This window comes from Tiliqua scincoides, chromosome 3 (assembly GCF_035046505.1).
Source record: "Tiliqua scincoides isolate rTilSci1 chromosome 3, rTilSci1.hap2, whole genome shotgun sequence".
Lineage (NCBI taxonomy): Eukaryota > Metazoa > Chordata > Lepidosauria > Squamata > Scincidae > Tiliqua > Tiliqua scincoides.
This window is the reverse complement of record NC_089823.1, coordinates 7,843,265-7,865,437: the sequence shown is the minus strand read 5'-3', so window position 1 is coordinate 7,865,437 and position 22,173 is coordinate 7,843,265. Positions and strand designations below refer to the sequence as shown.

Here is a 22,173-nt window from a genome sequence, read left to right as displayed (position 1 = left end):
TCCTTGTTCTTTGAAATCTCTTACTGCATTAGAATACACAGCCCACAAATTCAGTTCTTCCCCTTAGACTGAATGTCCAGGCCCTGACAGGCTAGGGACTGTAGTTGTGGCTGAGCACTGGAGCAGCTCTTGAAGGCCAAGGAGACACAGAATTGGGGGTACCCAAGTGCTAGCATGGGCGTGTTCCTTGGTCTTCACTACCTTGGTCCACTTTTTGAGATTTGTGATCTTGTGCCATGGTCTGACAGCACCTGCAATACAGTCCACCCTTTTTATCCTTGGGGAAGCAGTTCCAGGACCACCACTCCTGCAGATACATGAATCCGTGGCCACTTCTGGTTTGACAAGCAACCCAGATGTGGCTTTCCCCCAGTATCCACTGCATCTGCAGGGAGTCAAATCTGAGGGTATCAGATCCGCGAATACACTTATCTACTTGGCTAAAGCTACATTGTCCTTGGTTTATCCAGTGATTGGATGTGAGACTGCATAAGAAGGCCTTGTGTGTTCAATTAAAGTCAACCCTTCTTTAAATTAATTTACAAAAAGATCGCTCTATCCAAGGGGAGAGGGAATGTCAAGGCTGGTTCCAGTATGAGCCAGTTATGAAGTCAAACTAGCCAAAGCAAGCCTGCCCCATGTTTCCACTCTGAATAGATGCGTACCAGTTGCTTTCAACAGCAAATGTGGATACGATTAGGGGAGGAAAGAACATGTTCTCATCGGACTCTGTTCATCTGTATTACAGTATGGGAATGAAAGAGAACATAGTGCAGGAAATAATAAACCCTGAAACATGTTGAGAACACAGGCAGTCCATAAGAACATAAGAAGAGCCCCTCTGGATCAGGCCATAGGCCCATCTAGTCCAGCTTCCTGTATCACAGTGGCCCACGAAAGCCCAATCCTGAAGCTGGCGGATTCACAGCTCCGGGTGCAGCAGTGTCAAAACGGCTACCGCTGCATCCAGCGGCACCGCTGAGGCCTCTGGAGGTCTCCTCAAGGGAAGGGAACTTTTTTCTCCTTCCCCTGAGTAAGGTATCAGGGGCTGCAGTGGGTCTCCTCCAGTCTTCACCAGCTATTTTGCCGGCACAGACTGGAGGAGTTCCACGTCATAAGAACATAAGAACATAAGAACATAAGAACAGCCCCACTGGATCAGGCCATAGGCCCATCTAGTCCAGCTTCCTGTATCTCACAGCGGCCCACCAAATGCCCCAGGGAGCACACCAGATAACAAGAGACCTGCAAGGCTTCCTGGGAATTGTAGTTAAGAACATAAGCACAGCCCCACTGGATCAGGCCATAGGCCCATCTAGTCCAGCTTCCTGTATCACAGTGGCCCACGAAAGCCCAATCCTGAAGCTGGCGGATTCACAGCTCCGGGTGCAGCAGTGTCAAAACGGCTACCGCTGCATCCAGCGGCACCGCTGAGGCCTCTGGAGGTCTCCTCAAGGGAAGGGAACTTTTTTCTCCTTCCCCTGAGTAAGGTATCAGGGGCTGCAGTGGGTCTCCTCCAGTCTTCACCAGCTATTTTGCCGGCACAGACTGGAGGAGTTCCACGTCATAAGAACATAAGAACATAAGAACATAAGAACAGCCCCACTGGATCAGGCCATAGGCCCATCTAGTCCAGCTTCCTGTATCTCACAGCGGCCCACCAAATGCCCCAGGGAGCACACCAGATAACAAGAGACCTCATCCTGGTGCTCTCCCCTACATCTGGCATTCTGACTTAACCCATTCCTAAAATCAGGAGGTTGCGCATACACATCATGGCTTGTACCCCATAATGGATTTTTCCTCCAGAAACTCGTCCAATCCCCTTTTAAAGGCGTCTAGGCTAGACGCCAGCACCACATCCTGGCGGATTTTTCAGTCCAACACGTCGGATTTTTCAGTCCAACACGGAACATACAAAGTCAGGGTGACCAGATGTCATAACTGCAAAAGAGGACAAGGCACCCCAAAATGTAGGACATCCAAGAAAAATGTAGGACGTGACAAAATAAAAGCTAAAAACAGTTGTATATTGATTTCTTGTGGTTAATTTAAACACTATATTACTTATTATTAAATTTAAAACTATATTACATATAATTTATTACACATAATTACAAGAAGGCAATGTGCTGCCTGTAGGGGCCCACTCCCAGGGAAAAGGAGGATATTTACATTGTTTTCCAAGATACGAGGCTAAAAAAGAGGCCATGTCCTGGAAAAAGAGGACATCTGGTCACCCTGCATATAATCCAGCTGACCGGAACTCCACTGGTCCCACCCCCCCGAATGCCTCCCCTCCCATCCAAAAAACACCCAGCAGTGTGCCTTATCCCAGGCACTACTCCAGTGTTGGCCTCCCAGCTCCAGGCCCAGCACCAAGTGGTGTGGGTCCAGAAGTGGCACTCTTTGCTCTCCTGGTGCCATAAATGTGATTTACAGCATGTTTACAGCACCCAGCACTGGTGCTGGAGTTCGGTGTCGGCACTGGGAGTGCATAGGATTGGGCCCTAAACTGCTTGATCCATACGAACTCTGGGCAAAGATACTCAAACAGAGTGGTGGACTTACTCTGCCCACTCCAAGGGCAAAGGTCCACAAAGCTGCTCCTGTGAGATGCCACCCCCACCCGCACGTGAAGCCACCTTCTACGTGTGATGAAGCCTCCCACAACTGTAAGACTGGCTGGGGAAGCCTTCTGAAGCTTCCCCCCAGTCTTAAACTGCACTTCTGGAAAAATGGAAGCGCAGTTTCCGACTGCATCAGGAGCCTAAGTGAGGCTTCCTGCACAATCCTAGAGGTGTGCAGACCCAGCGCCCAGGACATTTGCCCCATTTGCCCAGCACTAGGTCTGCTGCTGCTCAAACATGTAATATTTGCAGCCCCCCAGCCAGACATGGAAAAATGTGGGGAGTCTCAGTAACAGAACTCCCATGTGATGTCCAGTTTGGTCCTAAAATAATCCTTCTCAACACATCTTCTGCACTTCTAGTACATACATGAAAACCACAATTACAGAAGTACATCTTGTGTGTGACAGAGGCAAATAATGACTGTCCAAATTATATTTTTCATGAAGGGGTGTGAGAAATCTCCTTAGCATTCTTGAAATACCTTTTTTCTTCGCTCCAAATTCCTTGAATTGTGCTTGCTTTTTCCAGCCTGTGCAGAAGTTCCCAAATTTGCTGACGACTCTCGATGCAAAAACAGTATGGGCAGAAAAGAAAAAGAGCCACCCAAGGAAACACGGAAGGCTCACTTGGTCAAATGCAAACGCCTTGCAGAAATTCAACGTTCTGTTTTACAACATTCCTGCTCTTAAAACTGCAACATGGAAAACAGCCTTGAGTTTGGTACATTTTACAAGCATAAGAGCAGCAAACATTTGGTGCATTGAGTGCTTTGCCTCGTTCTAGGAAATATTTCTGCCAAGAATGTCATTTTCCTACTTGCTATATCAGCTGAATGCAAAAAAAAAACCTCTGTAGCAAAAATTAGCTATAAATATGCCCCACTACTGCTTTTGGCTAACACCCTCCCAACAAAGATAGTTTAAAGCACTGGGAGGGGGACGTTTAGGGGGAAGGCAGCTGGGAGGGTGTGATTGCACACACTCCAAATGTTCCTATTTAGCTCAGGCAGTTCCTATTCTCTTTCACTCTTTCCACTCTTTGTCTCCTTGTACTTCCATGCTAGCCCTTTTCTTGCTATTCTTTGTTAGCTCACTTTTCACAGAACATCTCATGTGTCATCATCCCCAGATAGACTTCTTGTGTTTTCTGTGCTCCTCACCCATCTGTTTTCAGGCCTGATGTGGGGCTATTTTTATTTATACTATGTTACTTTTTATAGTAATATGCAATTGCATTTTCAGTATATCTAGTGCAGAAAGAAAGACAAAGCTCTGTGGTTTTCCCAGGCTCTTGTGCATTCAAATTAAAGGCATTCTCACCTAGGTAACACCACTGTTGGGTTAGGACAGCTTCACGCCAGTGGCTTCACAAGGGTTTGTGTCACCCGGTGCAGGAGGCCAGCATATCACCCCTAATGTGGACCTCCTCCCATGCAGTGGGTAGGGCAATACCCTGGACGGTGGGCGTGGTGATGTACTATCGACCTGCCTCCACTGCTTTTTTTGGCTGTAACTTTTGATAGAATAGAGATATTTCAACGCAGTATGTTTCATTGCATTCTGCAAGAACATACACATCAATCGATATATAACATGATGGTATTATTTGAAAATACCAAGATTTTAAAAATTTTGGCAAGTAGTGATGTCACCCCCCCATGCCAACACCAGTGTGGCCCACACACCCCCCCACCCATCTAGCGACACCACTGCTTCACTCCATTACAGACTTTGGGGGATTTAAAGATCCTGCTCCCCAGAAAATAACTCCTGGGGCCAAAAAACAAACCTCCTGTAGGGGTCTCTCTTGCACCAGAGTAGGTGGTCCTTTGTCTCCCCTCCCCATAGCCATTTTCTGGGAAGCAAAGTGTTCATATTCCCCCCAACCCAAAATGAGTACCAAGTGAATAGAGAATGAGTTACAAACAAGGAATGAGTTTCACTCATTTCGGAACACATGAAATATGGACTGAATTTCATCCAAAACAAATGCACAGCCCAGTTTTAGAGTCGTCCATTCCTAGCTCTTTACACAGGTTTACTGTAAAGAACAAACACTGGGACCATTCTCATTTGCAAATTGGAATCCATTATACGACCACTCTGACCTGAGCTAATTGACTTCTTATATGACTTCCCATGTAGGGAGGAAGGCAGAACACTGTTGTCTGTAGTGGAGGTGTTGTCTCGGTTTCCAGCCAGAGAGTAGACTCCTGATAATAAAATGACCTTGAGGCAAAACACAAAATGAAATGTGGAGCGAGTCGTCTCTGACAGCAACTTCATAAGCAAGTCTCAAACTTATATGATGTTTACTGAGAAGATTGAGTCACTTTGCTTGTCATCAGGTCATAACAGCCCATCTTCTGTGAGCCTTCCCATAATCAGGAACAGTCTACCTAGTGAGTAAAGCCTACTACACATGCTCAGCAAACCTCACCGTGTGTCTGTGGCTGATCCACCTCCATCTGCAAGGAGGAAAACCACAGTGACAGGCTCTACCTGTTTTCTAGCGCTGTCTCATAGTAAATTGTTGTCCCTGATTGGCCTTTAAGGGACATTTGAGGGCTGTCTTTTTAAAACACCCAGTTCCTGTTCTTGGGATGTCAGCCTTTTTCTGCCAGGCTCTCTGGAACTTAATGCTCTGAGGGTCCAATCCTATCCAGCCTTCCAGCACTGATGCCAACAGGGTATGCACTGCCCTTTGGTGGAGGAGAAGTTACGATGGCTTCTCAAGGTTATGCCATGTTTGTTCCATTACCTTGGGGTTGCATTGCTGCTTCATCGGTGCTGGAAAAGTTGGATAGGATTGGGTCCTGAGCAGGGGGAGACTATGCTTCTTCCACTCTAATGCACATGCAAGTAAATGTACACACATTAACACTAAAGCACCATCTCATGCACTCAGTGGCATCGTCACGGAGGGGTGCGGGGGATGTGGGCCACACCGAGTGATGCTCGCGAGGGGCGTGACACCGCTAGTGACCAAAATTGCTAAAATCGTGAGAGGCGTTTCAGGGCAGGGGGAGGGTGGTCAGGTCCATGGGTGGGGAGTGGGAGGTAGGGGCAGGATCCAGCACTTATATGGATCCTAGCCCCGTTCCTGGGCAACAGGGGCAGCTCAGGGCTGCTCAAATTTGTACCGCTGATTTAGGTGGCTCAGATCTGAGTAGACCCATTGAGGCTGCTGCGGTTCTATCCAGGGTAAGGGGAATTATTTCCCCTTGCCTTGGACCGAGCCTCAACCAACCTCAAACTTGTGCTGGAAACAGGCCTGCCTGTTCCAACACAAGTTAGGACTGCGCTATAAGACATACATGTTTTTAATATATTTAAGTATGCTGTAGATGTTTGGCCGGATCCCAAAGGATATCCCCTATGGAGAACTCGTGCAGGGAAAGCGCCCTACAGGTAGACCACAGCTGCGATACAAGGACATCTGCAAGAGGGATCTGAAGGCCTTAGGAGTGGACCTCAACAGGTGGGAAACCCTGGCCTCTGAGCGGCCCGCTTGGAGGCAGGCTGTGCAGCATGGCCTTTCCCAGTTTGAAGAGACACTTGGCCAACAGACTGAGGCAAAGAGGCAAAGAAGGAAGGCCCATAGCCAGGGAGACAGACCAGGGACAGACTGCACTTGCTCCCGGTGTGGAAGGGATTGTCACTCCCGAATCGGCCTTTTCAGCCACACTAGACGCTGTTCCAGAACCACCTTTCAGAGCGCGACACCATAGTCTTTCGAGACTGAAGGTTGCCAACAGTTCAGATGTTTCTCAAGTGGAGCCCACCACAAGCACAGCAGATCAGGCAGGCCAACTATTCAACACAATACCTATCTCCCTCTGTCTCTTCCTTTGCGTTACAGATTGTAAGCCCCTGAGGGCAATGGTTTGTCCTCTTATACCTTGTATAGCACCGTGCACATGGATGGCACAGTGACAACAACTGCATAGGACAATTGTGGGTTGTTTTTCCATGATTATAAGCAAAGCGACAAACATCCTCTAAAGCTTTAAAATCATGTCACCAAATGCAAGGATGATTATACTGATACGGATGCTATCTTGGGAGGCTTTCTTGGAGACACAGACTGCTCTCCTTTAATCTTTCCCTGTAGCCACCTTTCCAGATGGCAAATGTTGGAGTTACAGCTCTTCTGTAAATGCAACTGTGTCCATGATGAGATTCAGTGTTCTATTAAGGCTTTTAGATTTGTTTCTGCTAAGAAAGCTGTCATGGTAGTTTACTAATATCCTGTTGTACTTTCAGGAGGACTGGCAATGACACAGTGAAAGAACCTTAGCTAATATCTGATGGGATGGGAGAGGTGATGGTCAGAGGCAACATCAGGAGTCAACCAAATTAAGAACATAAGAACATAAGAACATAAGAAGAGCCCCGCTGGATCAGGCCATAGGCCCATCTAGTCCAGCTTCCTGTATCTCACAGCGGCCCACCAAATGCCCCAGGGAGCTCACTAGATAACAAGAGATCTGCAAGGCCTCCTGGGAATTGTAGTTAAGAACATAAGAACAGCCCCACTGGATCAGGCCATAGGCCCATCTAGTCCAGCTTCCTGTATCTCACAGCGGCCCACCAAATGCCCCAGGGAGCTCACCAGATAACAAGAGATCTGCAAGGCCTCCTGGGAATTGTAGTTAAGAACATAAGAACAGCCCCACTGGATCAGGCCATAGGCCCATCTAGTCCAGCTTCTTGTATCTCACAGCGGCCCACCAAATGCCCCAGGGAGCACACCTGATAACAAGAGACCTGCATCCTGGTGCCCTCCCTTGCATCTGGCATAGCCCATTTCTAAAATCAGGAGGTTGCACATACACATCATGGCTTGTAACCCGCAATGGATTGGGTCCTGACCAAGGGCCCATGGCCAACCCCTGAGGCCACAGGGTCCATATGGAGAGAAAATGACTTAAAGAGTATCTGAGGGACAGATTCCCTCCATATGAGACAACTTGTCCCCTGTGGACTCCTGGGGTTCCCTCCTGTGTGTGCTGCCACTCGCTGAAGCCTTGATGGCAACCACAAGAGGGATGGCCATCTCCATGGTGGTGCCACAGCTATGGAACTCCCTTCCCCTAGAACTGAAACCTGCCCTCTCCTTGCTGGCCTTCTTGCGGGGAATAAAAACCTTTTTCTTTCACCACGCCTCATGTATTGCCATGTAATTAAATTATCAACATATAAAATGAGAGAAGGGCTAAAAACAAGAGAGAGCTGAAAACAACAGCAGCATCTAAGCAGAGAATGTGCAGTGAAATGACTGTACAACCACAAAACCCCAAAGCAACTAATTGAGGGCGCAGTTCTAAAGCGCCTTTGGGCTGGCGCAAGTCCCTTGCATTGGCCTGTGACTGTCACAATTGTGCCTTAAGGCACGTTTGCACCAACTTGAAGTCTGGGAGGCTGGCACAAGGATGCATGCCAGCCTCCCCGTGCCAACATGGGCCTGGGATCAGTAAGTTTGTGCCAGCCTTTTTAGGCCAGCGCGGGGGTCTGACGGGGTGTGGGGAGGGTGGGGAGGAGACAGGGAAAAGGTGTTTCAGGGCAGGGGGAAGGTGGACAGGCCCATGGGTGGGGAATGGGAGGTAGGGCCAGGATCCAGCACGTATACGGATCCTAGCCCCGTTCCCAGGTAGCCTGGGGCAGCTCCGGGCTGCTCGAATTTGCACTGCTGATTTAGGTGGCTCAGATCTGAGTAGACCCATTGGGGCTGCTGCGGTTCTACCCAGGGTAAGGGGAATTATTTCCCCTTGCCTTGGACCAAGCCTCAACCAACCTCAAACTTGTGCTGGAAACAGGCCTGCCTGTTCCGACACAAGTTAGGACTGCACTGTAAGACATACCGTATTTTTCACTCCATAAGACGCATCTGACCATAAGACGCACCTATTTTTTAGAGGAGGAAAACAGGAAAAAAAATATTCTGAACCAAATAGTGTAATAAAATATTTAATAAACTATAATAGAATAACATTTGAACCATGTAAAGTGAACAGCAGACAACAGTGGCATTAAGAACCATTATCACTGTCATTAACAAATGGAGAGACTTAAAGGTTTGAGTACTCTAGTTTTCTGGAAACCCCAAGAACTCATCATCGCTAGAGTCAGAATTTATGAAGCTCATTTGCTCACAATCACTGACATCACTTTCTTTGCTGTCTTCATATAAGATACCGTCTTCACTTCCATCTAAAGCATTGCTAATGCCACATTTTTTGAATGTCATTTTTTGAATGTGAGCATAAACTGGCATGAAGATCCCCCCCTTCTTAGGGTGAATGGTATCATAAACTGGCATGAAGATCCCCCCCTTCTTAGGGTGAATGGGATCATAAACTGGCATGAAGATCCCTCCCTTTATTAGGGTGAATGGGATCATAAACTGGCATGAAGATCCCCCCCTTCATTAAGGTCCCCAACGTGCACTCTTTTTTGCAGTATTCGCTCCATAAGACGCACACACTTCCCCCCTCCCACTTTTTTGGGGGGAAAAAGTGCGTCGTATGGAGCGAAAAATACGGTACATGTTTTTAATATGCTGTAGATGTTTCTCAAGTGGAGCCCACCACAAGCACCACAGATCAGGTAGGCCAACCATTGCAAGCGTGTACATTGGCTCTGCTGGGGATTGATTGCCCACCACTTTGCCTTCCTCTTCCGCTTGCACCTGCAAAAGCAACACAGTAAGTGCCGTTGGAAGAGCTCCCTAGTCAAGCTTATTCCGATGGAAAATACCACAGTGCTCCTCTTCTCTTCCCTGCGATTGACACTGGCAGCCGGGATTGAAAGTCTACCTCCTGGCATTAGCTTGAGAGCGTGTCTGTTGGCAGCTGGCCATTCAAAGGCAAGAATGAAATGAGGGGAGAGCGGCGTCGCTGCTCTGGATCCTCAGGCCCCATCCCACCAACGCAAGTTAATCTGACAGTTGTATTTCTCTCGGGGGAATCTGAAGTTAAAGAAGAGAAGGTTGTAGATTGGATCGCAATCTGGTCTGAAAGAGCAATTCCCTTGTGAAAGATTCCTCTGCCTTAACTCTGGGCAATTAAAAAAAAAGCTATAAAAATAATAGTATGGATCTAAAGCAGTTGTTCTCAACCAGTGGTACTTGAGGTGGTGTCTGGTGTTACTTGCAGGGCCCCTGGACTCCTAACCACCCAGCAGTGAGATCAGGAATGTGATGCACCAAACAGTAGTCAGAGGCTTGGCTTGGCAGGCAAAGCTCATTCCAAAGCATGCTTATCTGTGCTGAAAAAAGCATGCTCATTCCAAAGCATGCTAATCTGTCCCTCCCGTCCACCCTGAGCCTCATACTGGTGTTTGCTATGTTGCATCTGGACTCCAAGCCCAGAAGTTACTGGCAATGATGTCATCACCAATTACTTCTAGTGGTACTTCGACTGTGTGAAGTGATAAAGCGGAGGACAAACCTTGAGAAACACTGATCTAAAGTCATCTCACAGAAGAATATGCACTGGAGTTGTGTAGCTGTGTGTATTGCCTGGGCACAACTGTTCAGTCTCTCTGGTTGTAGCACCTGTGTGTCCAGGTTCGCCTGGAAGAGGATTCGAGCACATCCTCTAGGCCAGTAGCCCCTGAAAGCTCTTTATCCAGGTCCTGTTAGAAATGGGCTCTCCCAGAGCTGCCCTTTCAGCTGAGCATCTGGGAGGGAGAGACAGAAGGAGGCCTCAGAATGTACGGAGCGCTATGGTGGAAGGGACAGGCCAAGGGATGAGAGAGGGCAACACTACCAAGGTGCTAGGAGAGCCCAATTATCACGTGGGCTGCCCTTTCAGCAGCACCCTTTCAGCTAAGGTGTCACTACACAGACCACCCCTCACAGCTGCTGAGCTGTGAAGTGACACCTTGGCAACACTGCTGAAAGGGTGGCCTATGTGATAATTGGGCTCTCCCTGCATGATAATTGGGCTCTGTGCATTTTCTCTTCTGATATTTGCTGCTATTGAGTTTCTATGTGAGTTCAAAGAGCTTATTTCATCATTTATTTCATCACTTATGACATCATTTCCTGCTTAATGGCGAAGCTTCCAGTCCTCAACAGGTGCCATGAATGCTTCTTGATCAACTATCTGAAACAGATTGGACACTCCTGGTCTAGATTGCCAGATCAAGGTTGTTCAGGGGTGGAGGTTTTCCATCCCTCCTTGTAAATGAGAACAAGGTACCAGAGAGTAGCTGCTCATTGAAGCTATGGGAGAAGGAAGGAGTGGTGCATTGCTACATGTGCAGTGTCAGAAGTTAGCACAAGTCCCTGGTGGGCCCTCTCAGTCAACTCCTCAAGCCATCCAGTTCCCACCTTGATGTGAAGCAACAATGGAATGATGTGCCTTGCCGAGTGCTTTGCTTTTTCCTCACTTTCCCCAGTCACCCTTTCTGCAAAGGGTGGCCTCTGATGAAGTAGGGGCCTCCAGAAACCTTCTTCTACAGGTGGCTCCAGAACGCAGCATAATAAGGCAACTCGTTCAGCTGTGCAACTGTTGATGTCCCCTCTTCCTGCCCTTCACAGAGTGTAGATGCTGAGAAAAAAGAGCACCTGCATGGTGGGCCCCCAGTCCTTCAGGTCCGGTGGTGTAGCTAGAGGGGGTGCAAAGCATTAAGTTTCGCGGGGAGCCTCACCGCAGCATGCAAGCAGCTCCTTCCCCTCCCCTTCAGAGTTATCCCTGGAGTGGGAGCAAAATGGAAGAATATGCCCTAAGGGGGGCTGCTTGCATGCTTCGGTGAGGCTCCCTGCAAAACTTAGTGCTTTGCACCCCCCCTCTAGCTATGCCACTGTTCAGGTCTAATCTCATTGGATTTTTATGAATCTGCCCTCTGTTTGAAATTGACAGATTCTCAGCTTGCTTTTTTTTTTTAATTCTAATTTGTTGATATTCTAGAAACCTGGAAAACATGACTGACTTCTACATTATCAGATACTATCAAATGCTGATTCCTGGTCCATGACAGTTACACTCGTAATGCATCCCATGGTCCAAAGCACCCAACCATAATGAATGCAGTCTCATTCTTAAAGAATCTGGGCTCTAAGTCAATTAAATTTTTTAAAAAACCATTTATAGTTGGCAACCCTGAATTAAAACTATTTGAATGCCTTTAGAGATGGAAATGTAGGGGAGTAGTAATTAACCACATACAATAACTGGAAATGTTTTAAAAAAAATCACAATAGCTTTGAATTTTAGGAGAGTGACTGTCATAATTATGCATTTGAAAGTCTCTTTTAAAAGATTTCCAGATTCTTCACTGCTCCAGGTTCTGCAGAATTTTCCAAATCTCGTCAACTTTCAGGAGGGAGTCATGCTCCTGATTCTCAGCCTGTATACACAGAAGCTGACTTTGGAAGTATTCACTTTGTACCTCCAATTCTAGAAGTAATGCATACATTGAATGGAACCTACAGTGCTGTAGCCACTCATTCCAACACTCAGAACTGGCTCCCTGTTTTATTTGCCTAACTTCACATACATGAAACAAATAATAATCTGGAAATCATAGAATCATAGAGTTGGGAGGGACCTAATATGTCACCTAGTCCAAGCCCCTACCTGTAGCAGGAAACCCTCCAAGAGCATCTCCAACAGGTACTTGTCAAGCCTCTGCTTGAAGATCTCCAGTGAGGAAGAATCCACCATCTCCCTTGGCAATCTGTTCCACAGCCGAACTGCCCTTACTGTCAGGAATTTTTTTCCTATTATCCAATCGGAATCTCTTATCTAGCGGTTTGTACCCATTGGCTCTAGTTCTGGCAGCCGGGATTGAAAGTCTACCTCCTGGCATTAGCTTGAGAGTGTGTCTGTTGGCAGCTGGCCATTCAAAGGCAAGAATGAAATGAGGGGAGAGCGGCGTCGCTGCTCTGGATCCAACAGGTAATATATAGAAAGTTATATATAGAAAGGAATGGGCCACCCATCTTTGGAGCACCTCTTCTGCTGGTGCCAAATGCCATAAAGCAGTCTGGAGGAAAAGTCCATCACAGCTTACAAGCCATTATGTGTATGTGCAACCTCTTGATTTTAGAAATAGGCGATCTCAGAATAGCAGGTGCAAGGTAGGGCACCAGGATGCAGGTCTCTTGTCTTATGTGCTCCCTGGGGCATTTGGTGGACCACTGTGAGATATAGGAAGCTGGAGCTCTATGTTATTAAGCAGTCAGTGTTAGTCGTAAAAAGCACTTGGGCAACACAGCAGAGCATCCTTCCTGCAGCCTTCCTGCCCACGTAAATGGATCCAGCACCACCCACCAATCGAGATAAAATGGCACTAGGGTCTTGACTGAATTGTCAGAGAAGCTGGAGAGGGAAGCCAGGGCCTCAAGACATGTCTTCGGTGACTGCAAATGATCCAGTTAATCTCAGAACCAGGAAGCTCCCTGGATTTGGTATTGTGTGTAGGTCTGAATAGGATGACTGATCGAGGTGCAGTCAATTCTCCCTAGAAATGCTGATATATTCTCATTGCTCTGTTGCCTTCTGGCACTAGATGAAAACTTGGCTCTTCACAAGGGCCTTTTGGGGAATGGACCATTCTATTATTCTCTTGCTTTGCTTTAAGATTGTATTGTACCTTTCTTATTCTACCTACTTTGAGTTCCCCCCAGAATGAAAGAAAAGCTAAATTCATGGTGTTTTGATGGCCCAATCCCATTCTACACCTAACCTGCATCACCCAGAACTAAACAAAGTATACACATGAATACAGCTGAGAATATATTTTTTCACCATCATTTTATGTTTTTGCAGCTGCTGAAGGAGGGAAAGAAAGGTTAATAAGTTTGGTTGCCTAGAAATAATATTCTAGTCCAGGACCAAGTGAAGTCTAATCTAGCATTTCCGTGCAAGGTAGTTACAGTAGCAGATTTTGCCCAGCTTGTCTGTTTCTGCAAAAGGGGAAATATAAAGGAATTTTCCACCACAACAGAGTTCATTTTACATCTAATATTCCATTGTTTATCCAATTAGCCCAGGATATTTGTGGTTAATTTTTAAGTACAGGACTCTTAAAGATTGCAGAATTACTCGTAAATTTTGAGAAAAACAGCTTGCTACATCCACCTGCAAGAAACATTTGAAGCCTTTTAACTGTGGCATGACGGTTGAGATGTCATATCTGCATTGAATTATTCCATGTTATTTAGTTTGTTCAATATTTTAGGTATATCGTCGCTTTGCATGCAAGCCTTAAGTGAGGGCAGACAAAACACTGGGCAAATTGATAAGGTAATGTGGGTGCAAAAGGGAGAACCAGACCCTCTCTGGGGCAGTAGGCATGTGCTCATCTTCTGGAAGTGAAACCAGAACCTAGCTTCCTCAGCCATCAATCTCCTCCATGTGCTGCAAATGGTCCCCAGGTGTGCTGCGGGAGTTTGGTAGAGGGTCATTTTTTAATAGGACCATTGGTGGATATGAGCCCCCCCACCAACAGCACTGTGTGCCGTGTCAATTTTCCAAAAACTGATGGTGTGCCTTGACAATTTTAGTACCTTGTCATTGTGCCATGAGACAAAAAAAGCTGGAAATCACTGCCAAGCACATGATTCAGAATGACAAAGGTCTGGGCTGGAGACTGGCCTCTCAGTGAGATATCAGTGGCCCGTTCTGAAACGGACAAAAACATACCCCAGTTCTCCACCCTCTGATTTTGCAGACCGTCTGGTCTTGAGGGGAAAAAATCCTTTCATAAACTGCACACGGCAATCGGTGACTCACTGTGATGGCAGTAGGAGCAAGGTGGAATGCTTTTACTACAGGGCTAGCCACTTTTTGATCACCGTGCTCAATAAAAAAGGTCAGGAGATGTATCCTTTGCAGATGTGCCAGGTATTATCAGCCACACGGCTGCACACTTGAAAGCCATGCAGAATTTTTTCTGTGACGCATAAGAAACCTTTAATTTCTTTTTGCAGCACTGTCAAGAGTGCCATTTTCAGTTAAGGGTGCCATTTTCTTGAAGAGCTTCATCTGCCTGTCTTACATAGAGTATACATGATTTTAAGAAGAAAAATTTGTGTTGGACTGCACTCGCATTGGTGAAGCCCTTACCCCAAATTGAGCTGGCTGGAGCCCCTCCTGTCCCCATGGAAACCAGCTGTGCCCCCCTTTGGCTTCCTCCTCCTTTTCCTCAACCACCCCACCTGCTGCTTTCCTTGCCATCAAATCCACTGCTCTCTTCTTCCCCTCCTCCTACAGAATCCTCTAGGAGTCCCTTGCCTTGCACGAAGTCCTCAGATGCCTGACAATGATGTACCGTATTTTTCGCTCCATAAGACGCACTTCCCCCCCCCCAAAAAAAAGTGGGGTGTGTGTGTGTGTGCGTCTTATGGAGTGAATACTGCAAAAAAGAGTGCAGGTTGGGGACCTTAATGAAGGGGGGATCTTTGTGCCAGTTTATGATCCCATTCACCCTAATAAAGGGAGGGATCTTCATGCCAGTTTATGATCCCATTCAGCCTAATAAAGGGAGGGATCTTCATGCCAGTTTATGATCCCATTCACCCTAATAAAGGGAGGGATCTTCATGCCAGTTTATGATCCTATTCAGCCTAATAAAGGCAGGGATCTTCATGCCAGTTTATGATCCCATTCAACCTAAGAAGGGGGGGATGGTTCAAATGTTATTCTGTTATAGTTTATTAAATGTTTTATTACACTATTTGGTTCAGAATATTTTTTTTCCTGTTTTCCTCCTCTAAAAAATAGGTGCGTCTTATGGAGTGAAAAATACGGTAATCACTGAGCAGCCAAGGGCAGTTCACGTGCCACTTGCTGGCATCTCTCACTGTAGCACAGTGGTTCTCAACCTGTGGTCCGTGGAATAAGACCACAGGTGGTCCACAAGACCCTGAGGAGTAGTCCGCAGGTCTCAGGAAAAAAAGATGACCACCTTCTATCACTTCCAGTGCCTTACCGAGCAAGTGCTCCCCCACGGACCACTGAAATGTTGGCTGTGGCTGTGGGTGGTCCTTTGCCCTCTCTGGTAGTCCATAGGGATTGCTTGCTCAGGAGATGCTTTTCCACGGACCATCAGAGAGGTCAGAGAGGGTAGGAGAACGGACCACTCATAACTGCAGCTGGCACTTCCAGTGTCGCACTGTGTGCTCCCTCCATAGACTACCAAATTTAGTTGCATTTTTAATGTGCAGGGGGTGGGGGGGTTGCATATGGTCCACAATGATTCCAGTTTTTGCCTCAGTGGTCTGCGGGCTCCAAAGAGTGCCACAATATCCCACAGTCACTGAGTAAAAGTGGGGTTTCGCAGACAGAAAAGGAACTATGAAGCATGCCCTAGACTGGGGGTGATCTGGTGCAGCAAAAGTGGATTACTGTTCCACAAACTGGCAGAAAGGCAGGGTAGCAGGAAAGGAATGGAGAAGTAAGAACATGAGGTTTTAGTGCTCAGCGGTTTTATATATTTTTGCCCCATGGAACCCTATGGGATCCTAGGTGGGTTGAACTAATCAAGGAATCCTCTTTTGCTGGTTGAGGGCCCCAGTTGAGTACTGCCATTGTCTTTTACACCCAGTTGATCCCATTATTGCAGAACCCAGTTGAGGGTCCAACAGCTCAGTCAGAAGTCCATTTGCTTATGAACAAGCCTCCATTATTGGACTCCAATTGTGAGGTTGGCAAGGACCACTGGGGTCAGGGATACTTCTTTTGCTTTGCTAAACTTGGTTTTCCCAAAGTTGGGAGCTCTCAGGCAGCGGTTGTGGTCACAAAGTTTGAAATCTGCTGTACTGGTAGGGTTTGAAGTCAGGAGGCTCCTTTTGAATTCTGGAACTGTAAAAACTCCATTTGAATTCAAGGAGTAAACAAGCTTTTGTTGGCCTTTGGAGCTCTCAGGGCTCAGCCAGATCAATGAAGGAGGGAGCTGTGACTACCCCCCTCAATCAAAAGGATGCCCTTCCTGGCCTGTGGTTCTGGGGCCTCTTATCATCAATTCGGCAAACAGTCACATTACTGGTCTGGCCCGTGCTTTCCCAGCAGGCACTCAGCACCAAGTACATGTGTACGATTGTGTGTCTCCTTTACACTTTGAAGTAAAGGAAATATAATATTGACTATGTAACAGCACTACCAATGGTTTCCCCAAGCATCTTGGGCTTCTGAAATTACCTGGTCTTGTTTCTTTGTTGGAGACGATCCATAAATAATTCTCTATAAATCCATGTTTTTTTTAAATTTATGAATTTTGTATAGAGTACTGTGCATGCACAGCTTGTCAAAAGGTTGAAATCCTTCAGCTCATTCATGTCTTTTTCCCTTCTGCATGGATTGTGTATGCCAATGTATTACACTGGGGGGAATAAAAAAACTTTTAAAAGGCATTTTCAATGTGCTTGTAAGCAGAATTTCAGCCAGATTTTTAAATGTGGCCTTTTACCAATACTCTTTCTGCACCAGCGTGCGTTGATCAAACACTGAAACGATATTGTGTCCTGGATTGGATTTACCTGGAGGCACAGCCTCCAGCAGAGACATCTTTGGTGGCATGGCTGAACCTTGCGCGGGTTCCGATGTGTCCCAAGGCAAGGCCCTGGTGGTTCCCCCCTCCTGGCTAGTTCAGGGGGCAGCTGGGGAGGAAGGCTGGGGTGCTCGTTAGTGAGGGATGGGCAGTGGCCTCCTGACCATTCTGGGTATGGCCAGAATCATGCTACTTCTGCTAAGAGCACCTGAACAGGGCCCTCCTGATTTGGCACCACCCACAGAAGTGGTGCAAGAGATTCCCTGGACCAGATGGCAGAGAGGAGCATTGATGGCCAGCGGGCATGAGGTGGACCAACCTGCTTGGGTTGGACCAGTGTGAGGGCAATAGAGTGGGGCAGCTTATGGGGGTTCATGACGCCCAGGCCTAGTATAAAAATGGGTTTGTGATGGAGTGGATGTCGTTTCAAGGGAAAGGGTAGGAAGCAGATTGGGGGATTTTTTAGACCTTGGAAGAGGAAAAGAACATCACCCCCCCCCCATGAGGTGTTCTGCTGCCTCATGCATGATAACCCCCTCCCCACAGCAACTCTGAGGCCCAGGAGGAAGCCCTTGGGGCGAACAATGGAGCAGAGAAGAGGGACAAGGCAGTACATGTGGCCCCCAGGAAAGGTGTGACCTTCTTGGACCATGTGTCACAGATTGCATCCGTATTCTTTTGTATAGCGCTTTGCAAGAGCACGTGTATGCAATCATAAAATACCTCACCAGTAAACAAAACTGTGATAAAACACCACACAAAAAGAATCTTTGATGCAATCATGCATGTCAAGATTGCTTTTCTGTAGTGTTTGATAAATGTACACACGAATACTGGTAATTCAGAGAGCGAAAAGTTGCAACTGAACTGAAGGAAGTGAAAACTGTGGCTAACTGTACCTGCTTTAATTCAAGAATTATTTTTATAAACTCTCCTTTTTAAATATGGAGATCAGGTGGAGGAAGGCATCGTGAATATACAGAGCAATATAAGGAACGGAATGAAGAGAATCTATTCCTAATTGCCTGTGTGTACATGGTCACAGACTGTATCAAAGATATTGGGCAATTTGGACCCATAATCTGACTTGGAGCCCAAGCCTATCCATGTCTACTCACAAGTAAGTTCCATTATACTCAGTGGTGCTTACTCCCAGGGAAGCGTGGATAGATTGCGGCCTTAGTAGAAGACATGAGAGAAAAACTTTGGACAGAACGTCTAAAGAAATTCCGGGGTATATTTCCTGAGAAATGTTGAAGGCATATTTTTCAAGGGGAGCGCAAGTTGAGATAAGAGTCTATTTTGTCAGCGCAGTCAGCTTTGCCCCATAGAGTGTATCTTAATTGCTCCTTCCTAACTGCATCGAGCTTCGTGCTAGTCTAAATCAGATCAAAGCTGGATTTGATTGCACTTTAAAGATCTTTAGTAATTATTATTCCCAGGTAATTTAGTCTCTTAAGGTAGTTTCTTTAAAAGCTTCCTTCTTCAAAAAGGGGAACCATTTGCCGATTTAGCAGATGGGTTAAATCCGTTCCAATTATAGTCCCAGCAGCTTGATGCAGCACAGATCCTCTTGCTTGCATGAAAGAAAGAGGTTGGGGTGTGGGACTGGGCGAGATGTCATCCTACACCTGCTCTTGTTATCCTGCAATAAAGGCCCAGGACACCCAAGAGTGTTCGAGAGGCTGTTGATTCCTGATCGTTGTCCAGTATCAGCTCATCTTGTTGGCACAGGCAAGGAGTCCAGATGACTTCAGCCACAACCCCAAGGTCATTAAGACCTGAATTACACATTCAGATCTATCACTTGGGGAAAACCATCCTGGCTTAGATGCAGAACCCAGTTAGGGATCCCATTATTGAATGCTCTCCAACATAGAATGCTCCAAGTCCACAGAAAGCTTGGCTATCAGGTACTTTTCTGTGCAGATGTTTTGACATGGGGAAACATTCATAAGAACATAAGTACCTGCACTCTCTCCCATCAATATTAGAGATCCAATGGGCATGTAAAAGAGGCAGGGTTTTTCAGAGTTGGCACCTTGCCAGGGAGATCTGTTGAGCTCTATCCCCCCACATGCAGGTGGGTTTTGAAATTTCACCTATTCAAATAGGCCAGTGTTTCTCAACCAGTAATACTTGTAGGAGCAACAGCATGGTGGGGGTGGTACTCCCCTTTTACTGGGCACTGGGCTGGCAGTTGGCTTGGTGAGCCCTTCCCAGCCCACTTGGGCAGCCTCCTGCCATCTCTGGGAGCATCCCAGCTACATTGGCTTTGGGGAGGAGAGGAGAGAAAGTGTTGAACCAGGCAAGTACACCTTCCCTTCCACTCAGAGGTCAAGAAAGAATCTCTCAGCACCCAGGAGCTCATCCTTGAACAACCTTGCAGAGTTAAGGCAACTTAAGGAAGTTATTTATTTATTTATTTATTAACAGTATTTTTACCCTGCCTTTCCCCCCAAAGAGACCCAAGGCAACTTACAAAATCACAACATTTCCTTTAGGAAATGTCAAGCGTCCTGCAACTTCCACATCACACCAATGGTGGACAAGGTGAGACAGCCAGGACCCTGTGAGAGTTGTGGGTTTCCAGCCTGTGCCAAGGTAGAACCACCATCTGAAGCCGACTATCCCATGTCACTCCTTTCAGAATGCCTGGAACCCAGACCAAATGCGCCCCATTTTGTCCAGACTCCATTTGTTCTGAACAAAAAAAGAAAAAAAAGAAATGCACCCTTCACTGATCAGTTTCAGAGATAGTCTACACCAGGGGTGTCAAACATAAGGCCCTTGGGCTGAATGCAGCCTTAGAAGCAATTTATTCAGCCCCATTATAATGGGGTCTTCTGCTATATTATGGTGAATGGGGGGAGGGGGGTATTGGATGACTATGATTGTTTTATTTTATTGTTTTTGTTTGTTCTGGATGTCTGCTGTAGTGTATTTCCTTTATCTATGCCAGGGATGTCCAAATTTTTTGGCAGGAGGGCCACATCATCTCTCTGACTCTGTGTGGGGGGCCGGGGGGGGAAAGAACTAATTTACATTTAAAATTTGAATAAATTTACATAAATGAATTTATTAGAGATGGAACTTATAAGAATGAATGAATGTCTTGCAGTAGTTCAAGCCATATAAAAGGCCTTGCACAAAGCAAGGCCAGCACTTCCTTCACTGACACTGCTGCATCACAGATGTGAAACAGCAAGCAGTGGAGGAAGCCCTCATCCCACAGCTCATGCGAGAGGTCAAACAGTTGCCCTTACACTGAGAGCAGTTGCATTGGAGCAGTGTGGGCTCCAACAAATCTCTAGAGGGCCTGAGGCTCATTGGAGACTGTGGGCTCCCTGAGGGCTGCATTGAGAGGCCTCGGGGGTCGCAAGCGGCCCCAGGGCCGGGGTTTGGGCACCCTGATCTATGCCAATAAAGGTCTTATGTATGTATAACTGGGTTCTCTAAGTATGATAATTGTACTCTCTCATATCTTGAAAATATGAACAAGGTTGCACATTTCTCTTCTGTCATTTGCAACTAATGAATTTCTGTGTGAGAATAAAGTGCCATCATCTGTTTAATGATGTCACTTTCTGCTTAATGATGTTACTTCCGGCTCTCAGCAGGCACCATGAATGTTAACCTCGGTCCTCTGTATGAAACAGGTTTGACACTCCTGGTCATAGAGCAGAATGAGGTGGTAGAATCTGGAGGGGGGGTAGTAGACTATACCACTTCAGCTTGCAGGCAGAGATGGTGCCATTTCTAAGCGTTCCTTTATGTACTGCCTGAAGGTAAAAGCAAAAAAAAACAAAACTAGTACCTCCAAGGAAAAAAGTTCTATCTCACTTAACTCCTGGTTCTCTCCAGTAGCATAGCTAGATGGGGGCAAAACAGTAAATAGATGGTTGGCAACCTTCAGTCTCGAAAGACTATGGTATAAGCGTACAGCACCCGGTATTCCCCAGCGGTCTCCCATCCAAGTAGTAACCAGGCCTGACCCTGCTTAGCTTCCGAGATCAGACGAGATCAGGCATGGAAAGACTATGGTATAAGCCTACAGCACCCGGTATTCCCCGGCGGTCTCCCATCCAAGTACTAACCAGGCCTGACCCTGCTTAGCTTCCGAGATCAGACGAGATCAGGCATGGAAAGACTATGGTATAAGCCTACAGCACCCGGTATTCCCCGGCGGTCTCCCATCCAAGTACTAACCAGGCCTGACCCTGCTTAGCTTCCGAGATCAGACGAGATCAGGCATGGAAAGACTATGGTATAAGCCTACAGCACCCGGTATTCCCCGGCGGTCTCCCATCCAAGTACTAACCAGGCCTGACCCTGCTTAGCTTCCGAGATCAGACGAGATCGAGCATGTGCAGGGTAACAGTTGCTATCACAGCAAATACTGCAGGTGCCATAACACACTGTGTAAGCAGCCCCTCCCACTTGCAATCGGAGCCATTCCAGTCAGCCAAGGCATCGCACAGGTGCTCACCAAACCAAACAGTGCCTCCTGCATGTTGCCATCGCTGCCCAGGATGGTTCTGACAGTGAGTGGGAGGGGCCTCTTACACTGCATGTTGTGGCGCCTGCAGTCCAGGCATGTCCCCGTATCAGTGAGGGTTCCATTCTGAAAACCCTCATGGTTATAGGAAACCACATATATGGGCCAATGCCTGCCCCACCTCTGGAGGCGAGGGGAGCTTCACTCCGCAGCCTCTGCAGGGCTCAGATCGAGCCCTAGAGCTCAAAACATGTGACTTCCGGTTTCATGGAGACGCTGGAAGTGCCTTTTTAATGCCTCATAAGGCATTATGAGGCCCGGGAAGCCCCGAGCGGGGGGGGGCACCTGATCTGTGGATATGGGATCTGCAAATACAGGGGTCCTCTTGTACATACTGTTTTGCCCCACCCCAGCTACACTACTGGTTCTTGCACCTGCAGCCTGAAATGATACCGTCCATTCTGCCACATAACACCAGAACCAGGGGACATCCACTAAAATTGAGTGTTGGGAGAGTTAGAACAGGCAAAAGAAAATATTT

General features: G+C 47.0%; 1 pseudogene; it reads right to left on the bottom strand.

Moving 5' to 3' along the window:
• Positions 1-21,406: 21,406 nt before the first annotated feature.
• Positions 21,407-21,523, bottom strand: LOC136646104 (5S ribosomal RNA; annotated as a pseudogene).
• Between the last annotated feature and the right edge of the window lie 650 nt (positions 21,524-22,173).